General features: G+C 51.1%; 1 protein-coding gene across 1 annotated transcript in view; it reads left to right on the top strand.

Annotated features, from left to right (window-relative positions):
• The first annotated feature begins 1,941 nt into the window (after positions 1–1,941).
• GJC2 (gap junction protein gamma 2) overlaps positions 1,942–13,195 on the top strand; it is a 139,277-nt gene continuing 128,023 nt past the window's right edge. The window contains exon 1 of the mRNA XM_075588073.1: positions 1,942–2,174. The gene's annotated coding sequence lies outside the window, so the exon portion shown is untranslated. The remainder of the gene's footprint in view (positions 2,175–13,195) is intronic.

Below are 13,195 nucleotides of genomic sequence, written 5' to 3'. Positions count from 1 at the left end.
ATTACTCTGCAGAGGAAGGCACCCCAGAGGAGTTCCTCATCAGAACCACCCCCATGCGGACGCAGGGATCCTGAAGAGGTGGAGGCGCTGCACTGTATGTAGGTGAGACTCGCACACACACTACCTCAGTTGCCTGTCTGGATTGACAATCCCCAAATACCATCATGCGGGAGACTCAGGAGCCCTGTTGCCAACAGGTGCACCACCAGACACTACCATGTAATGGGGGCCGGTTAGACCACAGGGGCCAATGTGAGATTGGGTGGGTCAGGACCGGGCAGAAAATCCGTTACACAAGAATGCTGCTTCTGTTGTATGTATATAATCCGGGATACATGGCCATGGTTTGGTGGAGGAGAAAGGAGACTCTCCCCCGCTGACACTTGGTGGATTGAATGGGAGAGGTTCTGCCACCTCCCTTGTTACACAACAGTGTGTGGTGTAGTCCTATAATGGTAGGGGGCTACAGCACTATGGTGAGCATCAGGGAGTGGTGCTGTCCTCTCATTGAGGTAGAAGCACTGCTACTGTAATTAGAGATGGGCGAACTGGTCCAAATCCCCTTCCTGGATTTTGTAGAGCAAATCCGATCCCAAAACCAAAAGCCATCTGCGAATTGTGTATGTGTATATATATATATATATATATATATATATGTGTATATATATGTGTATATATATATATATGTGTATATATATGTGTATATATATATATATATATATACAGTGGTCGACAAATCACCAAAAAATCTACTCGCCGAACAAAAAAATCTACTCGCCACCTAGTATCACACGTGTGCTGCTTGGGCCAATAGGAGCTCGCCACGATGTTAAATCCACTCGGCCGGGGCGTACAAATGTATAGGTTTGTCGAACACTGTATATATATATATATGTGTATATATATATATATATATATGTGTATATATATATATATATATATATATATATATAGATATAAATGTATATATATATATATATAGAAAATAGAAGAAAAAAGTGCCCAATCCTAGTGCATTACTGTGAAAAAAGGTATTTAATTCCCAATAAAAGGCTCATAAAATGAACTCACAAACATAGGATAAAAAAGCATGTTATGAGATAATACTCATGCTCCAAAGGATCAGGAAGCGCCGCTGCTGGAATATATAAATATATATATATATATATATAAATATATATATATATATATATATATATATATATATATATATATCCCCTCAAACCTCCCACCAAATAACTTAGGGAGAGATGCTTATGTTCAAAAAGGAACACACCTGAGGTACCCTGGGAGGTATGCTAATTGGGCATGCAAAGTATATTTAAATGAGCCACATGCCACACTTCCGAAAATAATTTCCATAAGAACTATATTAAGTTGGTAAGGCATCTAGTGACTGGAATGGTGTACTGCTGTCAGGACCTCCTCATCCTTGTTAAAATAGGGAGGATAGTCCAATGTTCAGTACAGTATATATAAATCTGAACAATTTCCTTTGTTTACAATGGACATTCTTACTTGTCAATACCTTAGACTCCACCAAATGTAATTATTAATAATATTATTGTTATAATTATCGGACTGATGTTTAACAGTCACTTAGCAAATAGAACAGGATCAGGGAAAATATATAAAACAGGAAGGAGTGGCCGTGAAACCCACCCTAAACTTCAGGACACATTGTTTACAAATAACGGCGGGATTAAACGAGGCATCAATCACCTAGATTTAACCCATTAAACACAAGCAATGGTCCTTCTGGCAGTGAAGAGGTTAAAGGGTGCTTAATGAATAGCTCCCAATATGTTGTCCTTATAAAATAAATACGTTGAATGGGCACAGCTGCAGACAGCGCCTCTGCATTCATCGTCCTCACAGGCATTTGTGCCTGTGCTACCATTGAATGAGTGACTAAATGCATGACAACCAGCCTTAGGACTGAGCTGTCAGCCTCCTCACTGCTCAGCAACCTCGCTCGCCCGTCCCTTCACCAGCCAAACATTCCCGATACGTGTTGTTGATCGCTGTTCCGCTGTTGAGGAGAGGTTGGTGCTGCCATCCATCCGCCAGGGCTGCTGCACGATTAGGTACAGCGGCTGCTGCTCTGGCTGGAGTTACCCTGCTGAGAATGTGTTGCTTTCAAATGAATTACAAGCAGCACAGCTGAGAGCTAGGTATGTAAACTCTTACATATATAAGGCAAATTGTGACCACTTCATTCTCTCCTCATTTAGCACCTCTCATTCCTTTATCCCCTATGCTGCAAGTGAGGCCTACAGTGCACTTTGGCAGCAAGTAGGTCAAAGGCACAATCCACAGCATTTGATGCCAGTTTTCAGTAAAACGGTTATGCTGCATGTTTTCCATGTGGGGGGACAGGGCAATACGGATAGTTATTTCCATTAAAAAATAATGTTATTGATTCACACATAACATAGGCACTAAGGCAGGAGTGGACAACTCCAGTCCTCAAGCGCCACCAACAGGTCAGGTTTTAAGGGCATCCCTGCTTCAGCACAAGTGGCTCAATCAGTGATTCAGTCAAAGACTGAGCTACCTGTGCTGAAGCAGGGATATCCTGAAAACCTGACCCGTTGGTGCCCCTTGAGGACTGGAGTTATCCAGCCCTGCACTAAGGAGAAATGGAAACAAAAATATTATTGGTGCTGAAGTTTTTTTTTTTTAGAGTACACTTGAGGAAGAAGCCTATTTGAGTTGGAAAGCTCAACACGCTATAATGTAATCTATGAAGGACTCAATGGTCTGCTAAAAGGTTTCCACCTACAATGCATCTGCTCTTCTTCAGAACTAATACGGCTACTAGACCTTGGTCCTACAGTACTTAGAATTCTTTCCATTCCGTCTTTCTCAAAACATGTTTGAAATCGATTTAAGCCTGGAAGAGCTCAAAATATAACTCATACTGGGGTATCGTTGTAAACCAGGACACAGTGAGCCTGGCCTTGGAAATAAGCAGCACCCTATATGTGACACCCTACATCAGTGATTCTCAATGCGCTATTATAACTCACAATCCCAAGCCGGGTGCGAATGTTTATAGAGCAAGAAAACATGTAGAGGAATGAATAATACATAAATACTATTGTAAACATTAGAAAATGGGGAAATTATAGCTGAATTTCAAAACAATTATAATGAGATTCTGGCATTAGATTGGAATAGGTTTGCCATTTGTTTAAAATGTAGCAGGGCTGCCACCAATGTGTATGAGATGTCCCACCTGTTCCGGACAGTAAAGTGTCCCAAATTCAGGGACAGCTTGGATTTTTAAGCTTCTTGCTCAGTTTAGTATTTAATAAAGTAATGATGTATGTTGTAGCTGGACAGAAAAAGGAGTCAGGTGCAAGATACCGTTAAGGGAAAGGCATGTTACCCAGTAACTAATGTAAAGAGTTCGCAGAGGGGTGACAGTAGGATCAAAGTGGGGCAAGCCACTCACCCATCAAAATGTCTGTCCCATCCAGTGGCTCTTTATCATTGGACATTATCACTTACTAGTATAAAGAGAAAGTGTCATCACTTCCTTTATTTAAAATGCAAGGACCACAGTGTATCAATACAAAAAGAAAGAAAGTGATCCTAGAATCACTAGAAGCCCCTATTATCTGCACTCTATTGTATCAGCATAGAGATTGCACTAGAAATGTCCTGAGATTCAAATATCCCCATGGATGTAATTCATGCTCCAATAACCGAAGGTAAATAGGTACTACTAAAAAGTACTAATATCATTAACAAATAACTGAGGCAATAAGATTATTTTACTTTGATGAATAATTTCTACTCTCCAATTTTTTTTTCTACGCATGTATTATACTAAGCACGTGTGGGCAATGAATCTATGTTTTTGGTGCCTGAGGCACAGGGAGGTAAAGTGACTTGCCCAAGGTCACAAGGAGCCGACACCGGGAATTGAACCAAGTTCCCCTGCTCCAAACACAGTGCTTGTCAGGGTCTTTACTCACTGAGCCGCTCCTTCTCACTATGCCGAGAGAGGTGATACCGGTATACACATACACGCCCAGAGAGGTAATACCGGTATACACATACACGCCCAGAGAGGTAATACCGGCATACACATACATGTCCAGAGAGGTAATACCGGTATACACATACACGCCCAGAGAGGTAATACCGGTATACACATACACGCCCAGAGAGGTAATACCAGTATACACATACACGCCCAGAAGGGTAATACCAGTATACACATACACGCCCAGAGAGGTAATACCGGTATACACATACACGCCCAGAGAGGTAATACTGGTATACACATACACGCCCAGAGAGGTAATACCGGCATACACATACATGTCCAGAGAGGTAATACCGGTATACACATACACGCCCAGAGAGGTAATACCGGTATACACATACACGCCCAGAGAGGTAATACCGGCATACACATACATGTCCAGAGAGGTAATACCGGTATACACATACACGCCCAGAGAGGTAATACCGGTATACACATACACGCCCAGAGAGGTAATACCGGTATACACATACATGCCCAGAGAGGTAATACCGGTATACACATACACGCCCAGAGAGGTAATACCGGTATACACATACACGCCCAGAGAGGTAATACCAGTGTAAGGATGTGCATATATATCTAAAGGTGCCGCGCTGTCAATCACAAAGGCAGCGCCATATTAGTCATTCTGTCAGCAAGGTCACTGTGTACAAGTTGGGCTGCGCATGTGCGAGAGAAGCGCGCGAAGGGTAACCAATCTGTGGAGACTTTGGGGGTTTGAACTCTGAACTCCGAACTGCGAGAGAGTCAGCTGAGGCTGAGAACCAATCGGGTGCGAGACTCTGTATAGAGGAACCGGATGCGTGTGGGCGGTGGGAGAGAGCAGGGAGGGAGGTGAAGGAGGAGGTTGGCGGAACCTCGTGTGCGCGAGCGGAGGGTCAGTGACCCGTCCGCTTAGGTGGAAGGTATTCCCCCGGCCCGAGGAGTATTCCCCTGTCACCGTAGGGTGCTGTTTTGTAAGGACGGCCTTAGTTGGTAGGGACATTTCCCATTAGTGTGATTTGGCTGCGGAGCTGCGGCCGCCATCTTGGATTGGATACAGACGGCGCTGCAGCAAGGAGTGACGGCGAAAGGCTGGAGCAACGCTAGGACCCTGCGTGGAGTGTGATGGTCATCGCAGTGACCGGAAGGTATCATTGTTTATAAGTGCACCTACACCGGTCACCAGGCGCTGATCCCGCCTCCCACTAACTAATTGGGCCAACTGTGCAAATCCTATGGTACCATACCTATACTGGTTATAAGACATACTCCTAAGGAGAGTGGCAGAGCCACCTATGTACAGGACATTATCCCTAATAAGGTGTGGCCGAGCCACGGTGTGTGTGTGTAATGTTATATGTTTATTCTGCAGATCATTTGTTCTTTATGCATGATATATAAAAGGTTGGTGTTGCAAAATGCTGTTGTGATGTTCTTGCTCAGGGTATAATCTCTATCATGGGGATCCTGGGCAAGTGGAGGCGCTGCACCGCGATTAATAAAGGTATGACCCCAGGCTCCCAAATAGCGGAGGCTCAGAGCTCCTGAGGACACAGGTACATGCACCACAGTAGTTCCTTAGTGCAGGCGTTCACAAAAAGGGCTACATATGGAGGCGCTGCTGAGATCTTAGACCTGGGGTGCCCCCCCCCCCCACAATTTTTTGTGACTCATTGTGCAACCAACCACATCATGTCGGTACCCTCGGCACTCGAGGTGCGCAAGTGGGCCCAACGGCACGGGATTCCCTTGAACCGTGTCTTCGCGCTGGGTCACGTCCCCGCCACGATCTCGCTAGGCACCGTGACCGAGCAAGTCCGAAAGCTTCCGCTCCTGGACAATGCCCAAGTACAAGACCACTTCTATGACCGCGACCAGACCTGGCGCCGGGTCTTGTATGCCACTGAACAAGACATATGCCCTGAGGCGTTGCCCCGTATACTGCTGCTGCCCGAGGCCCCGGGGGTGCGCTGCCCCCTAGTCCAGGCGGACACCCCTGCGCCCCTGGCCACTTCCACCCCCCGGAGAGAGTATGCACCCGCCGTAGGTGCCGCGACGGGAGGCCCCCGACCCATCCCCTGACCGTGGCCTGCACCCTCGCTGGCCAGCAGCCCTGAGCCTAGGCTCCTCATCCACCCCGTCCGGCCTACGGGCTGGCCTCAACCGACTTAGCTTATCAAGATCGGACGCTTACCCTGCAGTCGGGGACAGTTTACTGGGAGACACCTCTCTTCCCGCCATAGCCGCCGCTATCCACAATACCACCCAGTCGCTCCAGTACAGGAAGTTGAAGGCCTTCTCCGGTGAGAAACCCACACCCCAAGGGGAAGTAGGGATAGAGGACTGGCTGGATCATACAGAACAGGTACTGCCTGAATGGACCTGCACGGACGCGGTCTGCAGGCAGCGCATCGTTGAGTGCTTAAGACCCCCCGCGTCCCACATGGTGCACTACTACCGAGATGACAATCCGGAAGCTGAGGCGGCAGATCTCATCTACTGCCTGACAAAGGCGTATGGAGCTCCGGTGGACATGCACACTTTGATGTCAAAATTTCATGCGTTAGCACAGAAGGAAGGGGAGATGGTATCCGATTTCCTCAGGCGACTACACCTGGACCTTTGGAATATGGTGAGAAAAGGCGTGTTGCCAAGGGAGGAAGCCAACGGGATACGCACCACTCAGCTGTTGAGGGGGCTCCTACCCCTACACCCCGTGTCGGTGCGGGTCAGTAGCTGCATAATGCCCGGACAAGCCTTGTCGTTCCACGATTTAATGGATCGGGTCCAAGCGCACGAAATGGTGTTGTTAGGGCGTGACCTAGCCACCGGGAAGAAGCCCTCGTCCGGGGGTAAGGAAGCCAAGAAAGTGGACCCCAAGGCCGACGTGCCCGAACCTGGAGATCCAGTCCCCGAGGATGTCACTACCCCGGTGACACCCAGACCTCGTCCCCCGCCAGGGCGGAGTTCCCCAACCAGGAGATACGAGGCTTACTTTAGCCAAATGCAGTGTTACGCATGTGGAAAGATGGGGCATTTGCGGGCCCACTGCCCCACCTCGCGTAGGACGTCGTCCCGACCGGCGCAATCAATGCCGTGCCAACCCCTGGAGGATAAAAAGGCGTTACTGCCCTCTCAGAACCCCCGAATTGGTCCCGCCTCCATTATTCGCGTCGTCATCGAGGGCATCTATGCCGCCGCATTGTTGGATACGGGATCCCAAGTGACCATCGTATACCGGCCCTTCTACGACCAACACCTGCACCAACTACCGTTGTTATCTGCGGACGCCTTACGACTACGGGGATTGAGTCATGAAGATTACCCCATAGACAGCGTAGTGAAGGTGCAGTTAGATATTCTTCAGCTGAATACTGGTAAACATCATCCCATGGAAGTAGAGGCCTTAGTGTGCCCCGAACCTCAGGACCACCCCAGCGCCCCAATCATCTTGGGGACCAACACTGACATTGTACGTCCAGTTTTTGCAAGAAGCGGGAGAAGCCCCACTGCTGGCCTTAGCGGCCTGTCCCGCCCTCCAAGAGGTCTGCGGTAGAATTGCAACTGAGGAAGAGTATGGCGTCCTTTACAGCCAAGAACGGGGACCGACTCAAATTCCCCCGGGGGAAGGACGAATGATGGTCGCCGCTTGCCGTTACCCCCGACGACGGTGGGGGGATCTACTCTTCACCGTGGAAAGTGTGGCCCAAGACGAACAACGTTGGGGCTACAAAGTATTGGCCTCTATCAAGGAATGGCCCGGGAAGATTCCGAGGCGCACTGGGGTGTACGTGCAGAATATATCCCCGTACCCACTGACTATTGACCGGCGGCAGACGCAGGGAAGGATATACCCAGTAACTCCCGAAGAGAAGGTTTCGACGGGACCGTCTAGGGGCTCATCTACTACCGTCGAGTCAGTGTTAGAGTTTGACTTCGGCGACTCGGCACTTCCGGATGAATGGAGGAAGAGTCTGCAGAACGAGCTACACGCCCGAAGGGGTGTGTTCTCCACTGGTGATATGGACGTGGGTTGCAGTCGCAGCGCCCACCATACCATCCGAATGAGCGACGCTACCCCCTTCCGGGAGCGCTCCCGCCGGCTTGCCCCCAGGGATGTGGACGAAGTGAGGGGATTAATCGACGAGATGAAAACGGCTGGCATCGTGCAGGAATCTCGGAGCCCTTACGCCTCACCCATTGTGGTAGTCCGCAAGAAGAACGGGACGGTCCGTCTATGTGTGGATTACAGGACTCTGAATACCCGTACTATTCCCGATCAGTACACACTGCCCCGAATCGAGGATCTCCTGAATGCTCTGACGGGGAGCAAATGGTTCAGTGTGCTCGACCTCAGGTCCGGATATTATCAAGTGCCTATGGGCCCGGAAGACCAAGAAAAAACGGCCTTCATCTGTCCATTAGGGTTTTACCAATTTACCCGCATGCCGCAAGGGATCTGCGGTGCCCCGGCCACGTTCCAGAGACTAATGGAAAAAACCCTCGGAGACCTTAACCCGCGAGAGTGCTTAGTGTACTTGGACGACATTATCGTGTTCGGGCGGACTCTAGAGGAGCACTCCGAGAGGCTGATGAAGGTGCTGGATAGACTTCAGGGAGAGGGTCTAAAACTGTCACTGGACAAATGCAAATTCTGTCGGTCCTCTGTGACGTATGTGGGTCATATTGTATCGGCTGATGGGGTATCCACCGACCCAGGGAAGATAGAGGCGGTGGTGAATTGGCCTAGACCTCAAAATGTTCAAGAGTTGCGGTCCTTCTTGGGGTTTTGTGGCTATTATCGGCGGTTCGTAGAGAGCTATTCCAGCAAGGCCAAGCGACTGAATGATCTTCTAAAGGTGTATCCGGGAGAAACCGGGAGAAAAGGAATCTCGGCGCAGACACCCTTTGGGAAGACATGGACTCCAGAATGTGAACAGACCTTCAAGGACTTAAAGACCAGCCTCACTCGGGCTCGGCATAGGATGCAAGCTATGATGGTACTGATTAACGGAATGTGTAACCTGATCTAGGACTGAGAGGGTTGTGTAAATAGTTAGATATATATGTGGTTTATGTAGTCCAGCGGGGACGTTGGATTCTGGAGAGGGGAGAATGTAAGGATGTGCATATATATCTAAAGGTTCCGCGCTGTCAATCACAAAGGCAGCGCCATATTAGTCATTCTGTCAGCAAGGTCACTGTGTACAAGTTGGGCTGCGCATGCGCGAGAGAAGCGCGCGAAGGGTAACCAATCTGTGGAGACTTTGGGGGTTTGAACTCTGAACTCCGAACTGCGAGAGAGTCAGCTGAGGCTGAGAACCAATCGGGTGCGAGACTCTGTATAGAGGAACCGGATGCGTGTGGGCGGTGGGAGAGAGCAGGGAGGGAGGTGAAGGAGGAGGTTGGCGGAACCTCGTGTGCGCGAGCGGAGGGTCAGTGACCCGTCCGCTTAGGTGGAAGGTATTCCCCCGGCCCGAGGAGTATTCCCCTGTCACCGTAGGGTGCTGTTTTGTAAGGACGGCCTTAGTTGGAAGGGACATTTCCCATTAGTGTGATTTGGCTGCGGAGCTGCGGCCGCCATCTTGGATTGGATACAGACGGCGCTGCAGCAAGGAGTGACGGCGAAAGGCTGGAGCAACGCTAGGACCCTGCGTGGAGTGTGATGGTCATCGCAGTGACCGGAAGGTATCATTGTTTATAAGTGCACCTACACCGGTCACCAGGCGCTGATCCCGCCTCCCACTAACTAATTGGGCCAACTGTGCAAATCCTATGGTACCATACCTATACTGGTTATAAGACATACTCCTAAGGAGAGTGGCAGAGCCACCTATGTACAGGACATTATCCCTAATAAGGTGTGGCCGAGCCACGGTGTGTGTGTGTAATGTTATATGTTTATTCTGCAGATCATTTGTTCTTTATGCATGATATATAAAAGGTTGGTGTTGCAAAATGCTGTTGTGATGTTCTTGCTCAGGGTATAATCTCTATCATGGGGATCCTGGGCAAGTGGAGGCGCTGCACCGCGATTAATAAAGGTATGACCCCAGGCTCCCAAATAGCGGAGGCTCAGAGCTCCTGAGGACACAGGTACATGCACCACAGTAGTTCCTTAGTGCAGGCGTTCACAAAAAGGGCTACATATGGAGGCGCTGCTGAGATCTTAGACCTGGGGTGCCCCCCCCCCCCCCACAATTTTTTGTGACTCATTGTGCAACCAACCACATCATGTCGGTACCCTCGGCACTCGAGGTGCGCAAGTGGGCCCAACGGCACGGGATTCCCTTGAACCGTGTCTTCGCGCTGGGTCACGTCCCCGCCACGATCTCGCTAGGCACCGTGACCGAGCAAGTCCGAAAGCTTCCGCTCCTGGACAATGCCCAAGTACAAGACCACTTCTATGACCGCGACCAGACCTGGCGCCGGGTCTTGTATGCCACTGAACAAGACATATGCCCTGAGGCGTTGCCCCGTATACTGCTGCTGCCCGAGGCCCCGGGGGTGCGCTGCCCCCTAGTCCAGGCGGACACCCCTGCGCCCCTGGCCACTTCCACCCCCCGGAGAGAGTATGCACCCGCCGTAGGTGCCGCGACGGGAGGCCCCCGACCCATCCCCTGACCGTGGCCTGCACCCTCGCTGGCCAGCAGCCCTGAGCCTAGGCTCCTCATCCACCCCGTCCGGCCTACGGGCTGGCCTCAACCGACTTAGCTTATCAAGATCGGACGCTTACCCTGCAGTCGGGGACAGTTTACTGGGAGACACCTCTCTTCCCGCCATAGCCGCCGCTATCCACAATACCACCCAGTCGCTCCAGTACAGGAAGTTGAAGGCCTTCTCCGGTGAGAAACCCACACCCCAAGGGGAAGTAGGGATAGAGGACTGGCTGGATTATACAGAACAGGTACTGCCTGAATGGACCTGCACGGACGCGGTCTGCAGGCAGCGCATCGTTGAGTGCTTAAGACCCCCCGCGTCCCACATGGTGCACTACTACCGAGATGACAATCCGGAAGCTGAGGCGGCAGATCTCATCTACTGCCTGACAAAGGCGTATGGAGCTCCGGTGGACATGCACACTTTGATGTCAAAATTTCATGCGTTAGCACAGAAGGAAGGGGAGATGGTATCCGATTTCCTCAGGCGACTACACCTGGACCTTTGGAATATGGTGAGAAAAGGCGTGTTGCCAAGGGAGGAAGCCAACGGGATACGCACCACTCAGCTGTTGAGGGGGCTCCTACCCCTACACCCCGTGTCGGTGCGGGTCAGTAGCTGCATAATGCCCGGACAAGCCTTGTCGTTCCACGATTTAATGGATCGGGTCCAAGCGCACGAAATGGTGTTGTTAGGGCGTGACCTAGCCACCGGGAAGAAGCCCTCGTCCGGGGGTAAGGAAGCCAAGAAAGTGGACCCCAAGGCCGACGTGCCCGAACCTGGAGATCCAGTCCCCGAGGATGTCACTACCCCGGTGACACCCAGACCTCGTCCCCCGCCAGGGCGGAGTTCCCCAACCAGGAGATACGAGGCTTACTTTAGCCAAATGCAGTGTTACGCATGTGGAAAGATGGGGCATTTGCGGGCCCACTGCCCCACCTCGCGTAGGACGTCGTCCCGACCGGCGCAATCAATGCCGTGCCAACCCCTGGAGGATAAAAAGGCGTTACTGCCCTCTCAGAACCCCCGAATTGGTCCCGCCTCCATTATTCGCGTCGTCATCGAGGGCATCTATGCCGCCGCATTGTTGGATACGGGATCCCAAGTGACCATCGTATACCGGCCCTTCTACGACCAACACCTGCACCAACTACCGTTGTTATCTGCGGACGCCTTACGACTACGGGGATTGAGTCATGAAGATTACCCCATAGACAGCGTAGTGAAGGTGCAGTTAGATATTCTTCAGCTGAATACTGGTAAACATCATCCCATGGAAGTAGAGGCCTTAGTGTGCCCCGAACCTCAGGACCACCCCAGCGCCCCAATCATCTTGGGGACCAACACTGACATTGTACGTCCAGTTTTTGCAAGAAGCGGGAGAAGCCCCACTGCTGGCCTTAGCGGCCTGTCCCGCCCTCCAAGAGGTCTGCGGTAGAATTGCAACTGAGGAAGAGTATGGCGTCCTTTACAGCCAAGAACGGGGACCGACTCAAATTCCCCCGGGGGAAGGACGAATGATGGTCGCCGCTTGCCGTTACCCCCGACGACTGTGGGGGGATCTACTCTTCACCGTGGAAAGTGTGGCCCAAGACGAACAACGTTGGGGCTACAAAGTATTGGCCTCTATCAAGGAATGGCCCGGGAAGATTCCGAGGCGCACTGGGGTGTACGTGCAGAATATATCCCCGTACCCACTGACTATTGACCGGCGGCAGACGCAGGTAAGGATATACCCAGTAACTCCCAAAGAGAAGGTTTCGACGGGACCGTCTAGGGGCTCATCTACTACCGTCGAGTCAGTGTTAGAGTTTGACTTCGGCGACTCGGCACTTCCGGATGAATGGAGGAAGAGTCTGCAGAACGAGCTACACGCCCGAAGGGGTGTGTTCTCCACTGGTGATATGGACGTGGGTTGCAGTCGCAGCGCCCACCATACCATCCGAATGAGCGACGCTACCCCCTTCCGGGAGCGCTCCCGCCGGCTTGCCCCCAGGGATGTGGACGAAGTGAGGGGATTAATCGACGAGATGAAAACGGCTGGCATCGTGCAGGAATCTCGGAGCCCTTACGCCTCACCCATTGTGGTAGTCCGCAAGAAGAACGGGACGGTCCGTCTATGTGTGGATTACAGGACTCTGAATACCCGTACTATTCCCGATCAGTACACACTGCCCCGAATCGAGGATCTCCTGAATGCTCTGACGGGGAGCAAATGGTTCAGTGTGCTCGACCTCAGGTCCGGATATTATCAAGTGCCTATGGGCCCGGAAGACCAAGAAAAAACGGCCTTCATCTGTCCATTAGGGTTTTACCAATTTACCCGCATGCCGCAAGGGATCTGCGGTGCCCCGGCCACGTTCCAGAGACTAATGGAAAAAACCCTCGGAGACCTTAACCCGCGAGAGTGCTTAGTGTACTTGGACGACATTATCGTGTTCGGGCGGACTCTAGAGGAGCACTCCGAGAGGCTGATGAAGGTGCTGGATA

The sequence above is a fragment of the Ascaphus truei genome, chromosome 2 (genome assembly GCF_040206685.1).
Source record: "Ascaphus truei isolate aAscTru1 chromosome 2, aAscTru1.hap1, whole genome shotgun sequence".
NCBI lineage: Eukaryota > Metazoa > Chordata > Amphibia > Anura > Ascaphidae > Ascaphus > Ascaphus truei.
The sequence above is the reverse complement of the archived record's forward strand: the minus strand, read 5'-3'. Positions and strand labels throughout refer to the sequence as shown.